Consider the following 22,819-nt stretch of genomic DNA (forward strand, 5'->3'; position numbering starts at 1 on the left):
TGCTACAAATAGCTTCATATAATATAAACACTGAGCATCATCAGAACAGGATGAGCAGACAAGCTGGTCTTGTTAAGGCAACAGTTGCTTAAGTATGTCAGAAATCGGAGTATTTTCCTTTGTGCTCCATGTTGCCTCACTGAAGCTAGCAACAATTCCTTTAAACCATCAGCAAAAGCTGATAACCTTGTTGCTGAAAGTGTGGTTTCTTTCTACTTCAACAGACTCAATTCAGCTGATCTTCCACTATTTAAAAAAAAAATAAAAAATTTGTTCTTCATTCAGCCAATATTCAGTAAGAATGGTAGGTTTGAAGAATAAAAACAAATCAATATAACTATTCTGTAAGCTGAAATGTGCTTGTGTTTTGTTAAAAGAGAATGGAGATGAATTTTCCATGAATTCTTGATCACATTGAAATGCATTCACATTTATGCTTTGCTATGCTTTGTTTGAAGCCCCATAGCTTCCTTCTTCCCCTGAGACTTTGGTAAGCAAAAGATTGTGAAGACTGTTAAATAATGTTTTGCACTTAGGTATGTGATGGAGTCATAGATTGCACTTGGAAAATCAATCACAGGCTCTCTTATGCCTGGTTTTCCTCTGTTCACCATCAGTGAAAAACTCAGGAGGAAATTACTGTAGTGGTAGAAAGAAGGCAGCAGCCAGCCAAGAAACTCTCCAGACTAGTCCCAAAAAGACTAGTCTCAAAACTACAGTTTGCTGTGCATATTAGAGGTTGAAGAAAGGAGAAAAGGAAGGCAGACAGTTCTCTAGAAGTCCTTTCGCATAGATGAACTGTCTTTTTTTTTTGTTGAGAAAAAAATGATACAGCATTTGGCTCAAATTCCCAGAAACACTGGCAATCACCAAGAAATGTTAGTAACAGTGCCTAGTTGGAGAAATTCCTGCTCGGTAGGTATCTGCAAGGCTTATTATGTATTTGTTAGACAGTCTTTGTAGAGTAAAGGAAATCAGTGTGAAACCTCCAGTCACTGAAGCAATCAGACTTTTATCTGCATATCAAGAACAGAAACCACTTCATTTGCAATGAGTCATAAATACTCAAACATCCCAACCATTCCTACCTACGTAGTCACAATAAAATGTTCTCTTAGAGGCTGCCTCCTGCCTCCAAGCCTTCTGAGTCCTTGTCTTGAATAACTGAATCGAGACAACCATACTTTAACTTAGAATTTGGAAACAAAGAACTCTTTTCCTTGCTCCACACAGACTCTTTGGCTTGAAATCTGGGTCAGATAAAAGTCACCAACAGCATGAATGCTACCACATGTAATAGATTCAAGTCCATTTGAATGTAACCACCTCTGCTCTCTTTAATTTAATTTCTTTCTTGGCCTTCTGCATGGGGAACAATTTTACAGACTGACACTGAAATCATGCTCCAAAACCATACAGAGCTAACTTGGCTCTCTGGTCATAGCCTCAGCAAACAGCTGACCAGAAGAAAAAAAAATGATTAATCAGAACGGTAAAGTGCTGTGATGTACAATGTATTATCTCTCTCTTTGTGGTTGTCCTTATCACTACTATTTATCAATCACAGCACAGCCAACGCTAGCTGTAAACCAGCAAAGATGACTATGTTTCCAGGATCATGAGTGTCCCAGGGACTGAGCCTTGTCAGAACAAACACCGTACCCATGCTGCCTCTAAGTCATTCCAAAATAAAAGTAGCTTTTACATACAGAATCAGAAACAGGACTGGAGAAGAGCTACAGAAGCAGAACACAAGGAGTAGAGCAATGCCCAAGGTAGATGCTTGCATTGGTTAAAGTATACCGCAAGGCCAAAGAGAAATGTTTAAATTATATATTCGTGCATTTAGAGATACAAATGTAGAAAACGTAGCAATTCCCTACATTTATAAAGTCAGTCAGAAATACATATGTGAAGAACTACAAACCATTTCAGAGTGCATACCTGGTTTTAGCCCTAAGAATACACTGGGCTAAAAGGGTGCTACCCAAATGCTTGATATTAAGCACATGTTTTTAAACATCTTGCTGGAGAAGGAATCACAAGGCTTAAGTAAAGAAACTGTGATGTCGTATGTCAAAACAAAATCCCCACTAACCAACATTCTAAGAGACATCGCAAACAGTGTTTTGCTTAATGGTTATTATGCTTTTTATTTTTTAATAGCAGAGATATTGAAAACGAGAGAGGTTAGTATTACAGTTTTGATGCATTACTGTTGAAGTATGGTTTTGATACCCACCCTATAGCACACGTAGAGGCAGAGGTTAATAAAGTTCTTATAATGTTCTTCAAATACATAATTTCATGGTGTATTGAAATGGAATTAAGTTAATCTGTGATTTCTCATAGAGCGAGATGACAGTACCTCAAAACCTTATAAAATCTTACAAGAAAGAGAGAGCTGGAGAAATATGATCATGTTCAACTATACACTAAGCACTAAGAAGAAAAGACTTAAATAGCAGAGTAGGTTACTCTGCATCACAAATTTCAGACTCACCATCTTCAATCACTGTCCATTTTTGTTGCATTTGGAACTCTAAGGAAATAATCTTCGTCTTCTTTCTGGTCTTCTGTACACTGGGAATACATTGGGGGCTAGAGGAGAAATATTTTCTTATCAAGGTTGATTAGAATCTATTGGTTGACTAAATAACTAGAAAGCCAAGTTACAGTTAAGTTCATCTGAATTCCAGGAAAAAGAAATAAAATTAAAACTGTTCTTAGAACAAAGAAACATTATGAAATACAGAAATGAGATTTATATAAACAATTCTAATGCTTAGCTTAGTAATGTGTGCTTGAAGAAAACCCCAAGAGATATTTTAGCTACCAGCATTTAAGCCAAATATAATATGGCCTTAATTCTTGAGAGACTATTTTAGGACCTGACTCAATTTTAATTAAAATAAGCATAAATATTTCTACTGAGTTTTGAGAACTGGAGTTGTTTCATACATGCCCTTTTTGCAGGACAGGACATAATGAATGTAATATTTGCATGCATATTTACATATATATATATATATAAAAGATATATATTTCAGACAAATATACACAGACAAGTCAGGATTTGTGTATTTATCTATATCTATACTTACTTGTATTTCTGACCAGCAATTTGTTACAACATGAATAAGGCACATTTCTACCATCTTGCTTAATAAACTAGTTTTATTCATTTCCATAATTTAAAGAAGGTCATGTAATCATGGGTACAGTGAATTTGACTTCTGTTAGAAACAGACACACTAGTGTACTATGTAGACTATTAATACCCATAATTCTAAGCACTTAAGCATCTAATATTCCTTTTAAATATTTCCACAGTTTTAAAGAATTGCTAAGAGATTTTCATGTTCTGTTCTGAGAGAAGCATCTGAAAGTCAATTAATCCTTTGTTATTTTGCAGAGACTTGTTTAGAAAATTGAGAAGAGACACTTCAGGATGCTTTTCACTGAAAATTGTGCTTTATTATCTTTATGCGAGTTGATGGTTAAAATGGAAAACGCATTATTTTTGTAACCTTGGTGTCTTTTCCGTAATTACTTGTAGCAACCTGAACAGTATCTTACTCTTCATTAGCCTTTACTTAAATGTAATTTTTTCCTCACATGAATATCTTCTGGCACTACACTGGCCCCTGGATCCCTGTTATTTTCTGGCATAAATAGTTGTATCATATAGGCTTTTATGTTCGTCTTGCATTAGATATCAGCATTTCAAATAATAATCCCAGTTGAGTGACATGTATTTATTTCTCTTAAAGATTCTACCTGTGTTCACAAACTGGGTATAGAATTCTCCATCACCTGAAGTAATCTGATAATTTATCTGTGGAGGTTGAGGTATTAGGCCTAAAAGGTAACAAGACAAATTAAGCCCTTACCAGTTAGGCAACTGGAGGTGTTCATAGCTTTAGAAACCCACTCATTTCTTATTTAAGTCATTTTGGTAATCCCATTTATTTTAGAACTGGATGAATAAGGCTTATGCTGGCCTTGCTAACCACTGAGATGATACTACTCCAGTTCATATGCTTAGAATTAGCTGGTTAGAATTGCAGACACCTAATTTGATTTTTTTTTTTTTTGTATTGCAGCTGGCTTTAAAACTGAAGCTGGCATGCTTTTCACGAATACTTGTTATTACATGCATTTGAAAACAAACAACTCAGAAAATTTGAATATATTAAAGATTTAAAAAATAAACAATAATATAAAATGCATGTAAATAATCATGATTCACATTGTAGAGAAATGGGAAATTCCATATATGTCTGCAGCAAGTCACTGTCCGATGTCAAGAAACTCCCATTGAAATGGGAGTTCCCAGTCTTCCATTATGCAAATGAGAAATGTTGACTCTTGACTATATAAAAGTCTTACCCTATGCTTCACAAAATTGTCAAAAATATTATCATTATTAAGTACAGAACATAATTAAATATTTATGTTTAGAAAAAAATGTTACATACTGAAGTTGAATGCAAATATAACCCATCTCTGAATCCCTTCATACCTCTTGTATCATTTTCAATACAAACAGGACAAGCCACCTGTAATAGGCTAATTACATACTAAACACATTTCAAGAAAGTGTAGCTTAAGACATATAAGCTGATAAGTGAGAAACCAACATTAATAAAATATTTTAAAAAGGATATAACATTTTGCCTAATTGAATATGGAATTGTCATCACTGTATAATCATTCCTAAATCAGGGGGATATGTTTTAACTTGACCATATCTGAATTGTACATCTTTTACATTGAGAGTTGAATATATTTGCAACAAAATTTGATATATGGTTTCAATCAGGAAAAAAAAATCAATGGAAGACACCATTTTAATGCAAATCTATGTTTGAACATTTATTATGCTAGTGATGGTAAACTCAAAATGTTTTCAATTTGGCAAGCTCCTTTCTTGTTCATTCTTCCTGGAATTCTTACTATGCTGTCAGAACAGCACAAAATGCGACAAAACACAACTCTATATGAAGGAAATAAATGCAATTTTTCTGTTTAAGATCAACTGCTATGCAACAAATGTATTTTAAACATTTATATCTCCCAATTACGTTTTGCCAAAATAATTTTCTTAAATCCCTCCAAGCACAGTGTAGCGTGTGTCTAACTGAACAGAGACAGAGACAATATGAAGTTGCGCTAACCCATGCCCATCCAAAGGATTGTCTGAAGACATTTCTGAAATCTAGAGCATTTAAATTAAATCCCAAAGGACTTCTGAGTTATTATGGAGCCCTCTCCCCTGATCCAGGAAGTAAGCAGGCTGTGCTAGTCCTGTACCTAGACTAGACTGTATCTTCCCCTGTTTAACTTCCCAGGAAAAAAGGACCCTAATTTCACTCTTGCCTGCTGTACCCACTTGCATAAGAGACAGATGACTTTTTTGTGGTGGCTCTCCCTGCCATGTTAGGACTTAAAATTTGAGTAGCCCACAGAGCGAGTAATACACCAGACCTCATAGTTCCTGATCTCTCTGTCAGGTGGCTACAAGGGGCGACCTACAGTCCAAGTCTGAATTCACAAACTGGCTGAAAAAGTTATCGTTATGGTTCACTCATATTCTGCAGATGGACACTATGTTTACCTAGCGAAGGCACAATGTATGTGCTATATGTATCCACAGATTATGTACACAAGATTGTACTGCATGTGTCCGAGCATATCTGACTTTGACAATCTGCCTCTGTTGGACTTATATTTCATAATTTTTACTATCATATGGCATGAGCTGGCTTCTATGTCTTGTTGTATTAAAAAGGGTTCTTTCAATAGAAACGAAGCATTAAATGAAATAAACCAGTTGTCTTCACTTACTGTCTCACTGAGAGATGTACATTTAAGTGCTAGTAACTGGTGTTGCAGTTTTTTTCTAAGAAGCATCTCATCCTTAATTGCATGCAGAAAAATTGATTGAAAGATTTTAACATTGTTAACCTACATTAACCTGTTCTTAAGAATTAAAACACATAATTAAAAACATACTGAAATGGAATTTCAATTTACATCAAAATAACTATAATGAAGCACACATTTGATTGATATTCACTTGAGAGTTGTAAATATAAGAGACTCTTAAATATAGATGGAGCGTATTAGTTCTGGGTAGCCTCAGCCTATCTCATATGATCATTAATCAGTCGAATTCAAGTTCAGAGCACTGCCACCATCATTATCCACCATCAGTGGCTAATCTTAGGAGACACTCCCATTTAAAACAACATTGAAGGCTGGTAAAAAACATTGAAGGTAAAAAACCACTGCAGCGGAATTCCTCTTATTTAAGAAATCTATCAGTCTATGAATTATTACCCATTGCTCTGTCCAATTAATATATGCATTCATTAAAATTTTGAAAATGAGAAACTTACCTGATTTCACCAGTAATGAATGTGAGGTTTGTCTTTTTCCTCTCCTCACTAAATTCACTAATCTTTGCCTCTTCTCTGACATATTTTCTACAAACTCCTGTGTATTTCCTGTGCATGTAATTTCTATAGGGTATTAGGTACTAGAAGCCTTAAATTCTGTTAATTCTACAGTCCAAAGAGTTCCTTGGGAGTTTATATTAGGGATGCAATGATAAAATTCATTTTAGCAATGAACACCAAGCATATTTGTGAATATGACATCTCTTTTGATTTATGAATATATGTTACATTGTTTAGGAAAAACCCAGATACAGCGTAACAGAGCAAGAATTAACAAATATACTCCAGTTTTAATCTGATTCCATACTACTGAAAATATTGTGATAAACACAAATACAAATAGCAGAAAACAAAAATAAAAGACCAGATTACACCAGAAAAATATAAATAGATGTGTTGATAGTTTGCATTTCTTTAACATACATCTATAGCTGTGTCATAAATAAATAATTTTACACAAGTACCTCAAAGACCGTGATACAGAAGATGGTTAAGATATTGCAATCAATACTCTCCAGTACAACTTCAAAATAGCATTATAAAAAAATGTACTTTTTTTATCTTTTTCAGGCCTCAGGGGAAATAATTAAGCAAACACTATCAGCAAAATTAGGACAAATAACCAGTATGCATTCAGCAATCCATGGGACATATATGCATTAAAATGCCATTAATATATTACATTACATGTATAAGTAAAGTAACAGACCTTATGCAGCAGAAAAACCAGAGGAGTAGAATACACACTTTGAATTTAAAATACCATCCTTTTCCTGCCTGCAAATTTACTGTAACTTTAAGCACAGAGTGCTGATATTTTATCTAATCAATGAAAATTGCTACCTAATTTCTCAAGGCCCAGTTCAAGAGGTAATTTGAACAGCTGTAAAATTTTTCTTCTTTCTTTACAAAGAAAGGTATTACACTGCAGAAAAAAGATCTTTTTAATGAAGGGAATCAAAAAACCTTGAAAAAGATGAAAATTATTGTATCATGTGATAATTCTTCTGAAATAAAAATATGTAATTTGGATTATTTGCCCTTGAATTTGTGAAGAGTGATAAGAGGCAGTGAAATATAGTCTCTTCTGCTTCATAATCTCCACAGAGTTCAGCTCCAGTTCATTAACAACTAAAAGACTGACAGTCGTGGTTGGTCCTATGTGATTCAGATCATTGATATATATGAAGATTTTAAAGTAAAAAAACCCTTGTATCATAAAGAAGATCTTCATGAAACCCATTTTACATTAACTATCATCTTTCATGGCAATTACAGCAGAATGGATAATGTTATCAGCAATCTTGGAGTACTGGGCTCTGTCTGCAACTGGTTACAAAACCAGAACTTCATGGGCATTTTAGCTACAAACAGTAAATTAAGAAAGATGTAAAGGAAAACTTAAATGGATTTAATTGTTATGAAAAATGAAAGAGAACTGGCATTAGAAGTACTAACTAAACAGATTTACATTCAATATTCTGCAGATATTTTTCAGGTACTTCATTCACCAGGCCGCACAGTCTTTGATGATTTCATGACACATAGAAAGTATTTTGGCCACAAGAGGGCTCACATATTTTATAGTTATTTTTTAAAAATATGAGTATAATAAACAGGCAAAATTCAAGGCAAATATGCGCTGCCCAAATACTCACCTGTTGTTAGTAAATAATTTCCGTGGTTCTTTAATAAACTATCTGAAAAAAATGAAGTAAAAATAAGGATGTTCCCCTAGTCTATTTATATCTCACCATTAATTGGCTTTTCATCAAAATGAATCTGTTTCTATGATGTTACAATGACTAGCGATGTAGAAAATTACAAATTAATCTCTTATTTAAACAAATAATTTTAATGGTCTCTGTTAAAAAAACCCTCCAGTACTTACCTATTCAGGCAATACAGTGTGTACTCATTAAAGTAGACCTGGCAAGAATAATAGAACTTTATTTTTCTACAGAGACTTGCATTATTACTAAAGGCACTGATAATGCTGTCATTATATTATCAACGTAGTGTATTCTCACCATTTTCAGATGAGAAGATAACTTGGGGCCTATTTCAATGAATACTATATTTAATGAGAAACTATCCACTGACCTTAGAAATACTGTATCAGACTAAACAAGCATGAAGTACAATACAGAGCGTTTGTGGTGCAATGAATGTACCTTCATTGCAGTTCACCAGTTGTAGGACAGGAATTACTGACTGCATTTCCACACCTTTGATGAGTGTTGAGGAGATTAAAAAGTGCAGGAAAAAAACTGTCTGAAATACAGCAGAATGTGAAGTTAGTGGGAAATTTTGTTCCTTAAAATTTGGTATCAGTCCAGATGATTTGACATAATCTTGAGATATGGGGGGGGGGTGGGGTGGGAAGCTTGAAAAGAACGAAATATAGTGTTTACATGATTACGTAAGTTCCTTCAGGACTCCATAAATTTGAAGTTAAAGTTTGTCTGATTCATCCCTACAACAGTAGCAAAGATATCACCAAGAACTATTAAAGTCATTTGGCATCTGCCAGGAGGGATCTTCTATTCTGCCATTCCAGGCAACACGCACATGCAAACTACCTCTGGCAATAAACCCTACAGCTTCCACATCTTGTTCCAGACCTTTCAGACTCATTTTCATAGTAGTTCTCAGGTTCATAGTTGGGACTCTGACAACAACATAGTAGGGAAGCTCTGACAGCCCTTGTTAGAATGGAGGCTAACAAGGTTTTCCACCCTATTTGCGTGCTGTGGAGTTCAGTCTTAGTACATCATGTTTCTTCAGACAATGAAGATGCTGAGTGCACTATGTAAGATATGCACTACCAAAATGTTTTGCTGCAAGGAGAAAATCATAGACCTAAGATGTGTTGCACAACTTGCTGTCCACACTGACGTCCAGGGCAGACTGGTTGCATTCATACTGGGCCAGGCTGGATCCTGTGGGGCATGTGTGGATTTTAGATATTCTTAGTCTGTATTTTTCTACCTAAAATAGCCCAGGGCTATGTCATGGCCTATGAGAGAGGTGTTTTTATAGCATGGTGCCAAACACATGTTGCATGTTCTGAGATGTGGCCTGATGTTATGTGGGTATGCCATCTCCTCTGTACCGCCTACAGGAAACAAACTAGCACCAGAACTGCTCTAGGGTTTTGTCTAGAGGAACTGTTTTCTCTATTCCAGAATATGAGTGAAGCAACAGGGACACTCTGGGGCTCGTAAGAGAACCAAGACCCAAAGACAAATGTGAGTATTTACACCATTACAAATTGTTAGTATAGATGTAGTTCCTGGCACATCTGGCTGGCTAAGTGCTACTTGCCCAAGAAACAGCATAAGGCTTTTTCAATGGGCGAGATTTATACTAGGACCAGCTTTAGGCCAGCCAAGAGAACTAATAGCTTTACAAGTTTTTCAATCTCAGTCATGGCAAATCAGAAAGATGTGTCCCAAATCTGTGCTGGAGCTGTGTGACCTAGAAGCACTACAGTTCTGAGTCAGTCTCTATGACTCTCAGCAGAGCTCCATGGGAGCCTCCACGTTCTTTTGCTAGAAATTCTTTGCATTTGATGATTACAGGGAATTTGTGGGTTTCAACACAGCATTTTCCAGCCAAAGTGTTTCAGAATATAGAGAAGAAAGATGAAGATTTTAGGGAGGATGGATAGAGCAGAGAAGAAAACTGGCTGAGTAAAAGAGTATGGACAAAGGAGAACTGTCATCACATGAGGAACAGAAGAAAGCACTGTCGTTCTGAGACAGAGAAAGTGTAGTGACAGAAAATGGTGAAGTATGAAACAAGGGAGATGAAAACGAATTCTGGGAAAGAGAGGCACTGGGAAAGAAGACAAACAGGTTTAAACCCCCATGTATTAACAGCTTAAAATCTCATTCCAGACTGCCATAAACAAGACATTAAAGAAAATGTAGTCTAACAGCACACAAGTTTTAAGAACTCTGAGTACTATTAACACAATTGTACAAAATTACCTGTCTGAAGTGTTTATCACTGCTACAAACACATTCAGTATATTATTCAGTCTATTAATATCTAATGCCAATTTCTTAAATCTAGCTGTTACATCCTTAAATGCTAATGACTAGGTAACTGAAAAATGTATATCGCTACCTTAATTTTCACAAATGTAATTTTCAAAATTTATAGGTCTAAGTGTTTTATCAATGCAGTCAGTTCAGTAATACTAAACTGTTCTGTAAATCTGGAATTTCTTTTCCCCTATTGTATTACTTTGCTCGGCTTCTTTTCTAAGATAGAAAAAAAAACGTGTAAAGAGAAGATGTTAAATCAGCACAGAGGCTTCTTAAGTCTTCAAAGCCACATCTTAAAAAATTGGCCAGTACCTTTCTGTGGTTTGCCTTTCCTGACCTTTATGTTTCTCCAGTTTCTCAGTTTCAGCAGTCAGGGTTCTTTCAGCAGCTTGCTGCTCAGGTACTACATATGTTATCTGAAACTAAGCAAAACACTGTTTATTTCCTTCATCAACTATGCAAAAACAAATACAAAGTTTTGCTCATACATACTGCTGTTCTTGGAACAAGTTTCCCTGTTTGGGGCTGTTAGCTATTTCCAATATCCTGTTAAAAACTGTAAGGTTTTGTAACCCAAGCCAGTAGTTTGAAGTTGGATAATTTTTTTTTCTCTGTTTCTAAGGGTTGCAACAGTTAGGCAACATTTAGGCAATTAAAAAAAAAAAAAGTACTGTGGATAATTAAATGAAATCTTACCATATGTATATGTGTCTGAACTTCATCTTAGTGCCATTGCCTTAAATGGATGAGGACTCAAGACCTACCATTACAAATTCCCCATGGCAAAACCAGTAGTTTGTGGAAAGTATATGGTCAAGTGATTAGAACAAAGAATTGAACTCCTGAGTCAGACCTAACTCTGATTTTCATGATTATGTCTATACTTGGGGTCCAGGAATGCTTCCTAATCTTTGCTTTTGTGCAGGTGCCCTGCCCCAAATCAGTCCCATGTCAAGTGTAATGCTAGGAAAATCCAGGTACACAGACTAGAAGGGAGCTGTGGCACATTTCCAGTCTGCCTGATCAGATGGAAGTACCTATCCAGGTGCTTACAGAGCATCCATGCCATACAACTTGGACTCAGCCTGTGTGACTTCAGAACCTCGCTTTCCTCTCTGGGAAGCTGATTCCTATTTCTCTCAGGAGAAATGTAATGAGAAATTCTGTAAGGTCCTGGGATAAAGCTGCTACATAAATAGCTAGTACTACCATTACTTTAGCAACTCAAATGTTAAAGATGCAGTAGTTCTGTGAGATCCATAGACTTTAAAAACTCCTGTATATAAACATATATAAAATATATACCCAAATGTATTAGCTTGTGATTATTAAAAAGGCACCTTGTCAGTAAGTTCTGATTTGTAAGATATTTCTGTTTTGTAAGATGTTCCTTTTCCACTTCTTTTTTCTCCTCAGTCATTACTGTTTCAGTCTCACTTTGCATTGGCAGATTGGTCATTGTAACTTCTTTTTCTTCTACTTGCAGTGCTGAAAATTGAAAAATAAAGTCTAATGAGCACACAAACTGGTTTTAGTTTCCTGTAATGTTTTTATCATTCAGGAAAAGAGAGCATCATTGACCAGGCATGCTGTATCAGAAATCTGAAAGAAACTAAAAAACCTCAAACCTTCCATTCTCTCTCTGCACAGATTCATATATGCTACTTTTCCAACTGTAAATTATATTCCACAAAGAAAATCTGAAAAAATCCAAAGCTGAGATTCTTATTCAGTTCTCTCCCTAGTCCTTCTGCTTCTTCACACCTCACACAAATACATATTTCCTCTTCCAAGAGACATTTCATCCCTGTTACATTTCCACAGCTTTTCACACACACACACTGGACATGAACCTGGTAAATCAAATACGTTATCCACCCATCTGTTTGAACAGAAATTCCAAGTTTTTCGTAGTGTTTTGTATTGAACCCTAGCCCTATCCAGATCATGTCCTCATTTTGTTTTTTCAGCTGTAGATACATTCCACTTTCTCTCACACACACATGCTGGTAGTTATGTGGCTAGTTCAGAGGTGTAAACACCAGAGTTAAAGAAGAGATAGTATTGCAGACACATTGCAGTATCCGGCCTTTTTAGATAAAGAAAAGTAATTTTATCTACCTACTATGAAAGCTGCAAATGAAATTCACTGTAAATATTAATTACTACTGAATGACTGCAAAACCAGTCACATGGTCAAATTCTCCTTACACACATGGATTTTATATAGATATGTAGATTTCAGTGACAATATACCTGGGTAAGCGGAGAGTTTATAAAAGCAGAATCAGGCCCATTGCAGCTATACACAGAATGGGCTAGATCTCAAGCCATGGGATAATGGCAAAGAACAAAGCAGCTCTAAAGCCAGAACATTTGATTCACAGCTGCTTGAAATATAAGCATAATAGGGCTTCTGTAACCCTTACTGGTACCCTCATTGACTGCTGGGACATGGCAGGGTAGAAAAGACCATGTCTACAGACTTGCCACAATTAGAAGATCCCCAGCTCTTGGGATGGTCCTGTAAGGAATCAGTGGTATTTCCAAACTGCTGTTCAGTATGGCAGTCCAAAAGAAATGAATGACAGTTGCACTTGTGCTTCCTGTAACATTTGCTGTGAAAAGATGGTGAAACCCTCCCACTTTAAAACTAATGCTAAGGGCAGATAATTTCTAGGCATCAACCGTATCAGTTTTAAATATATAAATTCTCTCCATTATATTTTTTCAGCTCACTCCTTTTCCTCACTGCAAATCATTACCATGTTTTTGATTCGATTGCTTTAGTCCCTTCTGTGTTTTGATATTCTTTCTACTGTGTTTTTATTTACTCCTCTGAAGTCTTTGTCATCACATGTATCTCTCAAAACTATGCTCTTCCTGGATGAAAAGAATGTGGAGATGTGGAAAGCAACCATCAACTGGATTAAAATTCAACTTTTGAAGATCCATGAGACTTCTGCCCCTTTTCAAAAGCACCTCCAGCTGATTGAAGCCTATTGTTAATACAGGAGGAGTCTTGATCAATATCTTGATCAGAAAAGTCCATGCTATTTAAACTGCATTTCATATCCTTCAGCTTTAAAACCTCGTAAGATTTTATTCAGTGTTTAATACAAAACTGATAGGAAACACTATACACTAATGTAATAACCATCAGTGCGTTAGTGCATTGAAATTTTTGCTTTTCAGCAGTTGGAAATGTATAATTCTGAGTATTTATTCCTGTTACTCATTCAACTAACTGCAGAATGATGCTCTAAAGTTTGCACCCTCTTTAAGCCGACTGAGGCTAATGAAACAAGTTTCTGCCTGCTCTTGATCAATCCAATGAAACCTGGGTGAAGGGCCTAGAAATTATTGCTTTCTTCCTTCCATTCAATTTAAGTTCTTATGTGCCTTTGATTTTTTACGTTACTGTTGTTCAGAGTAGGACACCAGGGCACCCCATAGCCATAAGCCTATTGAATATTCTCCACTGTGAGCTTCAGCTTTCAACAGCTACCCTTGGTACATATGCATGGTCTTCGGACTGCCTCAGCACAGGACCATCTGTCATGATTGCATGGTGCCCCTCCACAACTGGGTCGGATCCTTGCCTGAGGGCATTAGGTTCCAGACAATGCTGGTTTAGATGAACAGTTTGGTTAACACTACAAGGGCCATCTGTTCTACAGGAAATCCTTTCTCTGTGTCATTAATGAAGTGTTCCCAGCACATAACTATATATTTGTCTCCTTATATACACTTTGATGTAATAGGAATTATGACAGCATGTTATTTGCAAATGAATAGTTTGTAAAAATGCCAAATTTCATTGCATAAGTTTGCTTGATACACCTCAGTACAGATGAACACTAACCACATATCTGGCAGAGGAGGTAATTGCTTAGCTAGTGTTTCAGCATGGTTACAGCACCTCAGTACCTCAGGCAATGTAAAGGAACTGAAACTCGCCTTGATTTAAACCTTGCAAATAAACTCTGTTGCTTCCTGGAAATCAATATATGAGTCCTATTGAACAGGATTCCAAAATTTAAATTTGGTAAGGAATTTGAGCTCCTCTGTAGTATAAGATAGGATGCTGTGTATCAGCATGGTGATTATAGAATTACATTTCAGGGAAGACCTTTAATATATTTCAGATACGTAACCAAACACATAATTAATTTTTAGCAAATTAAGCATGTCTAGAATCTAATAACTAAAGTTTTTCGTGTTCACTAAGATCTTCATCCATTGTTCAAACACACTTAGCTTTCAGACACTGTAGCTGTAACTTACTGATTAGGAAAGAGCATTCTGCAACTAATCTTTTGGTAACGTCTCCCTGTCCTGCCAATCTCATTTTCATATTATGAGGTGAAAGTTAGAAATACAACACATCCTACTTATCTCAGTACAAAAAGCTACTTATAGCTATATTACTAACAATATTATTACTACATGTCAAAATATGATTAGATTTCACCCTCAACAAGACTCCTGGTTGCCTAAAAGGTTCTAAAACTAAACACTGTTGGCTGAACAGCCACCAAGGCCTGGAGATGGATGAAGATACAATGGCTTTATAGACTTGCTCAGAGGGCTTGGTAGGTTTTCGCTTATGCCTAATGTAGAAGAGTGTTGTAAATATCAGACACAGTGACCTGTCTGGGAATCTTCCATTTTGGGGAATTTCAGGAATACTCTTTCCTCTGTCCAGAAATTACAATTACTTGAGCCATTTAAAAAAAAATCTAGAACCTTAAGATTTACGTGCTAGCCAAAAGTTACTGTCCTCTTTTTTGGATATAGTCATAGCTTCCACTACTTAAAATATAAGGGGTATCAAAACGGTTTTATAAATATCAGTTCAGATCATATAGAAAATTCACTCATTTTAGTCTACTTAAGCTCAGAAATATTTGGCAAACTTGAATGAGCCTCAACAGTATTAATAGGACAGGTTTCAACCCTAATAAATTTTTTCCCCATTAATTATGATATTATTATAAAGTTTTGTGATAATAACAAGTAAATCTTGAAAAAGAAATACTAAGGAAGAAAACCATTCAGTGTGTACTAAATATTAGGAGTTAAAGGATGAATTTAGGCAAGTTAGAAAACAGAACGAAAACAAGAAATTGAACTAGAGACATGTGGCTATGAAACAGACTTTGGGGAACTGTGGCAATCTTATTACCTGTGACACTATTTTTGCGATTCTATTGTACCCTTCCCATCATGATATTACCTGGATATGAATTATTTGCTCTAAGTGAAGAAAAGAATAAAAACCACTCAATAAAAAAAACCCTCGCCATTGAAAGGACTAGCTAGAATGGTCTAATACACTTTTCCATCTCTAGTCTCCTATTCATGTAATAAACACTATTTCTTATTGCATATATACCCAGTTTTATCAACAGTGCAGTATGCAGTCATCAGCTACCACTGAAACAGAGTATAAACAGATATCCTATTATTTTCAAAACCTTAATCTATAACAAAATGGATTTTCCAGTGTAAATATAATCCCTATTTAGATACATAAAAATTTCTAGAGATGAATGCAGGTGTCCTGCTCCATTTACAAAACAAAATTACACAACCAAACCTGCTGCAGTACAAACACTGAGTAAAATATCAGCTAACACCATATGTGTACTTAATAGTAATTTAATAGTAATTGAAAACTAGTTGAACTTTATTGAACGTGCTGTTGTGTGCTCCTTCAAACCTGCATCCAAAAATTAAAAAACCTATACAGCAGAACCTTCCAATACCATTTAGTGTTTTACTCATTAACAGTAGATTGTATCTTGAAAGCACTTCAGGCCATGCAGTCGCAGGGTTTCTGAGAGGCACCCGCCCCCCCCAGGACCGTAGAGCTATGGGCAGGATTGCTAGGTGAGGCTTGCAGGATCAATACACTACTGATCAGTATCAATACAAATCCATACAGCTCTAATAAATTAATTTTTAATTCACCAGGTTAAAATCCTATTATCTTTGATGTGTCTTAAAGCACAACAGCAATTAAAAAAGGCTGTAGGCCCTAGAAAGGACAACAGTATGAATACTAGTAACATACCAAAACTATGGTTATTATGGATGAGATATTCTTAAAAATTCAGCTAACAAGGAAAAAACCAGATTGTGAAATAGCAGCAGTAAACTGGTCAAAACCAGTATACAGCCAAGGATAATGGAAGACAGAACAGGAGAATCAGGTATTAAAGGAACACAGAAAAATGTAAGCTGTGTTTCAAACTCCTCAAAACATTTCTAACGCAAGAACTAGGCCAGGTAATTTTAAAGGTGAAACTATATTCAAGGGCTCCTTCAGTTCCTCAAGTATATTCAGACAGGTACAGACTTGGTCAATGGATAGTGGATTTTTGATATACTTATAACAGGAAAATTCACAAAATACTAGAAAAAGCAACAGGAAAAAAGAATTTGCAAACACAAAGATTATACCTAATAGAGTTCTGGAAAACCTGAAATTCTTATTTTATCAAATTCTACTAGAACAAAAGAGGAGATCTAAAGATCTGTCCTTAAAAGGACAGAAAAAAAGTTTTGGAGGTAGCGTGGAGGCTGATTTTCTGTTGAAATTTTACGTTGCTACTGAGACTGAAATTTTATGTTGTCGCTGCTGAGATTTTACTGTATCATTAAAGCATTAGGGCAAGTAGACATCTGGGCAAATGTCAAAGCAGTAGTTAAATGATACTGAATCCCTTAAATATTAAATTCTTGATTAAAGAATATTCCTCTATGCCTATAACATTTTTGTGCCATAAGTCTAATAACAAATAGATAATTACTAACTGTATACTAATTTTTTGTTTCAGTAAAAGCAAATACCACTTTTAAACATCACACATATTTCAACTAACCTAGATGTGCTCCAGTTCAGTTTATCTCAGCATATGGCTTGTTCTCACCACATGCCATAGATTTCCAAATCTAACTATGATTAATAGGATATGTCAAATAACTGTTGAAGGAAATCCAGCTTCAAAAAGTGAGGCTGATTAACATATTGATTTAGACATTAACTTCTAAGCACTGACTTTTTTTTTTTCTCCTATTATTTGAAGTTTTAGGAAGATCAGGGATATCAGCAGTGCTTTACTCAAAAAAAGGCATTGTGAAACCTAAATTCAATCTAACCTTAAGGATAATACAACAATTAAAAAAATCCTTTGTTCTTATAATGGTTCACTACATTTATTCAGCTATTAGAATAAAAATATTCTGCAAAAGTTAAAGAATCCACAAATATGTATCTCTCTCTACATTTTCGAGGCAATTACTTTCTAAAACTATTAAAATGTAATTCATAGCAGAAGAGAAATCCAGTTTAACTGTCCTCACACCTTTGGTAAATGACAGGATGTAGTAGTAAGTACAGATGACAAATTACATTTTTATTTGGTTATATCACATTCAGAAAACTTATACTATAGTGAGGTTTTAAATAGTTCAAATAACTAATGGAAATTGGTTATAGATTCTTAATTGCTAATCATTCTTATGAAGGAAGAAAGAGCAATTTTTAAAGGCAAACTTTCAAATGCTATTAAAATGTTAAAGCTTTTTTCCTTATTACTCTCACATGTTCTTTACTTAAAGGATTCCAAAGTTGGCAACTGTACAGAAGGACTTACAAGAGTAAATCTTTGGAAAGGAAGGATGACTTCTGTAAAGCAGACCACGCTGTCTCTCCATAAATCAAAGAAGCATTGTTGATCATTCAGGATGAAAAAAGGAAAGCATAAATGGAGAGTTACTCCCTAGACATTAAGAATAACACAAAGACATAAAAATTTCTTACAAAATCAGTTAGGCCACTGGCACTGGAATCCCTTCCCATGGCATTTTAAATGAAGCTAAAATTTCATGAAGGACAAATGAAGGCCTTGAGTGAACTGCTTTGTGGAGTTAGTACATTTACTTGACCATGGGCATATTTTAAAGTGTTTGGGAGATAGATTACTTCTGAAAATTACACTAAGCACTAAAACCACTTAAAAACTTAGTTATGTAGTCATGTATACTTCATTTGCAGACTGTTCTCTATTCCAAAAAACATTTCTTGAGATTTCAACGATTTCTTAATATCCTGAGTACTGACAGCTACAATGTAGTAAGATCACTTTATATATATATTTATGTTTGTCAGATTCCCTTCAGCTGTATATATTTATAATGCATACATTATTGTTCCTTGAAGGCTGGGACAAGTTAAGTGCATACATTCACAAGAATAAGCAACCCTACCTCGTATCAGGTATAAAACCATAGAGGAACTAGAGGATCTCCATGAGAGGTATCTTAGTAATTTCTCAAGAGCCTCCTAGCACCACTTAGGATCCACACACGATTTTCCTGAGAGTTACTAACTCAGATGCCAGCTTTACCCAAATGCCCTAGCAGCATTATAAATTCTGCTTCTATTTCCACAGTCCCTTCAGGATCACATCCTACTTAGTTAATCTTGATGAAGTACAGGAAATATTTTTTACATGTGGATGAACATGATTCTCAGCTTAAGCTTCAGAAAGAAAAGTCTATTCAATACCTGAGCTACCTTTTTTTAAAACTTGCTGTGTGAAGACACTGTTGTAGCACAGTAAGTTGCTGGTCTTCTGCAATACTATGGCCTGTGCATAAGGTAGAATTTGTGCTGCTTTTGGTCTTGAATTATGCCAAATGGTTTTCTGTCTCTGTGATTCATGTAATGTATTTTTTTGGCAAAGCACTGCTGCCTGTGGGAAAAACAAGGATTTGAGGTCTAGTGTTCAAATGTTTTTCAGTATTTTTAGCTATGTATGGGGTAAAATGGTAATAAAGGGATTTATTTCTTCAACCAGACTCAGCCAAACAAACCCAGAGTTATGCTTACTCATAATTACAGCTGTCAGATATGATGCCCTGTGATCTGCCATGCTCATTCTCTCTAGATTAAAGGGCAAGGAACAGTGAGTACATGTTTCAGTTCAAAGGGATAGTGAGTAGAAGATAAGGACCTAGTATAGTAGTGATGTTACTTAACTCCATATAGATTAAATGGAAAAAAAGACTACAAGTGTATAGTTGTAATGAAAGTAGACTTATTAGTGCAGTGTAAGGGAAGTATTTCATTACTCAGTTAAAGCACAAATGTAGGTTTAAGAGAAACCAGTGGAAAAAGAGAAAAACTAGTCTAAGACAAATAAAATAGAGGTATAACACAAGCAGAGCACTTTCCAATACTAGCTAATAAAATCTATATTTTACTTGGAAAATAAAGTTAATTGCATGTTTTTTTCTGTGCCACACCTAGGACACTTTGCACTTTCGTCTTGGTTTCTTCTCTCTTCTGCTGCTGCTAAAAGGAACCACCAAGAGATACGAACAAAACTATAGGCATAAACTTTTGGAAAAAGTCTAATATTAATGAACATTATAGTTTATTGAAAAATTGTATCAAAATGAGAAATGAAGAATTCATCTGTGGATGGTATATTCAAAAGGCACATGACTTTTTCCAGATTTAAAGCTAATTGTATTAGCACTTTGATCTGTGACAGTGAAAAACAGTTCACCATCTGGGGACATAGTAACTAGAAAGAGAAATACTTACACTTTTTCTTCAAAACCTCTGTTGAATATAAGCTGGGACTGTCAAAAACAATAGAAAGTGACAGCAGCTCCTTGGCTTGCACAGAGTTGTAACAAAGCCAGTCATTTCTGTGTTACTGCTCAGCATTGCTCACAAATTTGTACTACTCAAATGACAGGAAAGCAACAATATTGTTTACAGACAATGAAATGAAACTGAATGTTGATAGAATCATTAAAGATGATAAAAGGGGAAAATGTAATGAATTTTTTCCCCTAAGATTTGTTCCAGGATTTCACTATTGATTCAGTTTTGAGTACTTTGCTACTTGATTCTGCTTTGTAATTGTTTATTTTCATCTAACATTGTTACATTTTCCAGGATTTAAACCACTAGGAAATGTCACTTTATATCACTAACATTTTTATTTATTGTCAAAATAAATAAATCAAAATATGCAAATTGTATGGTAACAGAAAATATTACATGTATGTAATAATCTTCACAAAATCCTTTAAAAAACTTGTTAAAACTCAAAGATCTTTTGAGAGCTTAAATGTTCAATTCCAATCATATGTCATGACATTTATATTTTCAGATTCAACCTTACTTACAAGTTACTTTTTGCATTCGGTGTTCATTCCTCTTTCTCTTGAGCACTATGTACTCTGAGAGTGTTTTTATTCTCTTGCTTGTCCATCTTTCATTTCCACATTTGTATGCACTCAGAGTACCAACAAGAAGTCTCGGTGAGCAAAGCATTTAAGTTCTCACTGAATCTGCTCCTTCCTTGATGTTTCCCCAAGGATAAGCATTCTATTTTCAATGTTATTTCCCATGCAGTGTGCACATTACTACTCTGACTTACCTGAATTAAACGCATTACTGCTGTGCATTACATTCCTTTGTGCTTAATAGTGATTTGTTTGAAAATATGCAATGAAAAGATGAGGCCATAAAATGTTGCATGTTAACTAATATTGGGTATTGCAGAGTAGTCAAGGTATCTTCATCACATTTCACAATTAGTTGTGATGCATGCTCTCTGTGTGTCGGGGCACTTAAAGACCTTAGAACCAACCTCCCAAATATGTTCTAGATGTTTGACAACAGTGTGCTTGATTTTAGAATTAGGAGGAGAGGGAAGAGGGAGGCCAAATCTCACTCAACAGCCTTTGCAAAGATTGGACTCCCATGTACTCATTTGTTTTGAACTCAGACTATTACTACATCCGTGCAAAGAAAGGTTCCCAATTCATCCACAAAGATCTACTTAGATGAAGCATTTCTAGGTAAAAACCAGAACTAACTCTGGAATAATAATAAAAAGAAGTAACATGTCCAATAATTAATATTTATTTTAAAAAAATTATTTTGAAAACTTATTTTTCTCCTGAAATAATAAAAGCTCTCTAATGTCTTTTGTAATGTCTGTCTAATGTATTTTTAATATACATTAAGGATATATCAAAATTGACTACTTAAGCTTTGATGTTAAATGTCCCACTGGGATTTTTAGAACTATCACAACTCAATTTGTGACTTAAAATGATTTTTCTAGGTGCCTCAGCTATGATCCAGAAGGCAATCTGAGCTGTTTTCATGTTACATATCAGTTCAGAAACAGACTACAAAGCTGAATCAAGCTTCAGTTATATCATCTCACAATAATGCCTTCAAAAGCTTTGGTAAATATACAAATCAGACTGTGTAATTTTTAATGTTAGCTGGGATTCTCTGCTGGCACATTCTTATCCCAAAAGATTTTTCTTGAAAGAGCAAAGTCTATTCCCTGGCCTAAATTTAGACCATCAAATTTTAAAATCTTTTATTTATAATTTCCTAGTTCCAATACAATCTTGCTTACATATTCAGGTTACATAAATTTTCTTAAAATGTGATGAGAATTATAAACCATTTTCATTATGAAGGTGCTTCTTACAATTTATTTAATAGGCAACTTGTTTTTTGTTTGTTTTTTTTTTTTAACCTTCACAAACTGATTTGAAAGACCTACTCTGCAACATTATATTTTGGTTTTTTCTCTAATTTTCAAAAAATGCAGTCCTATAGTACTTAGCCAGACTCACTGAAACTGAAAACTGAGTAAGTACTGCGGGACTGGCCCCCTGTTAAAAAGGCCCAAGGCACATGGTGCTGAGATTAACAAAACAAAGTAAAGCAGCTATGACTTGGCACAAAGTTTGACAAGCTGCAGAAAAGCAAATGTTTAAATAACTGAAGTGGTACTGATTTTCTATTCACAACCTTTTCTCTTCTAAACAGTATCATATTCTTTTCCAGCACATTTAGATTGCAAGTCAAGCTGTGTTTTATTTTTTATTATAATAAACCCAGTCAGTTTACTGTAACAAAGACATACTAGTGGTGATCAGTGTGAAAGCCAGTACGAAATCAGGCTAGGAAAAAAAAAAAAAAAAGTCAAATGGTAAAATAAAGGACCAGCCGTCTGGAAAGTTCCTGGATCATGTAAAAAGAAAATAAAAGGCAGTGTTCTTATGAGACTAATGCAGAATACAAAAATATTTTAAGACAAAACTCGGCATCATCGCCTATGACATTTGTAAACAGCAGCAGCAAATCCTTTCAAATAATGTTGCATTTATTAAATATTTTCCAAGTCCTTCTAAAAAAAATAGTAGTGTTTTCTTAAAAAAATATTTCTAGTAGCATTGTTT

General features: G+C 35.0%; 1 pseudogene; it reads right to left on the bottom strand.

Annotated features, from left to right (window-relative positions):
* Nucleotides 1–22,819, bottom strand: part of LOC129784456 (uncharacterized) — a 49,407-nt pseudogene that overhangs the window by 2,796 nt on the left and 23,792 nt on the right.

The sequence above is a fragment of the Falco peregrinus genome, chromosome 5 (assembly GCF_023634155.1).
Source record: "Falco peregrinus isolate bFalPer1 chromosome 5, bFalPer1.pri, whole genome shotgun sequence".
Classification (NCBI taxonomy): domain Eukaryota; kingdom Metazoa; phylum Chordata; class Aves; order Falconiformes; family Falconidae; genus Falco; species Falco peregrinus.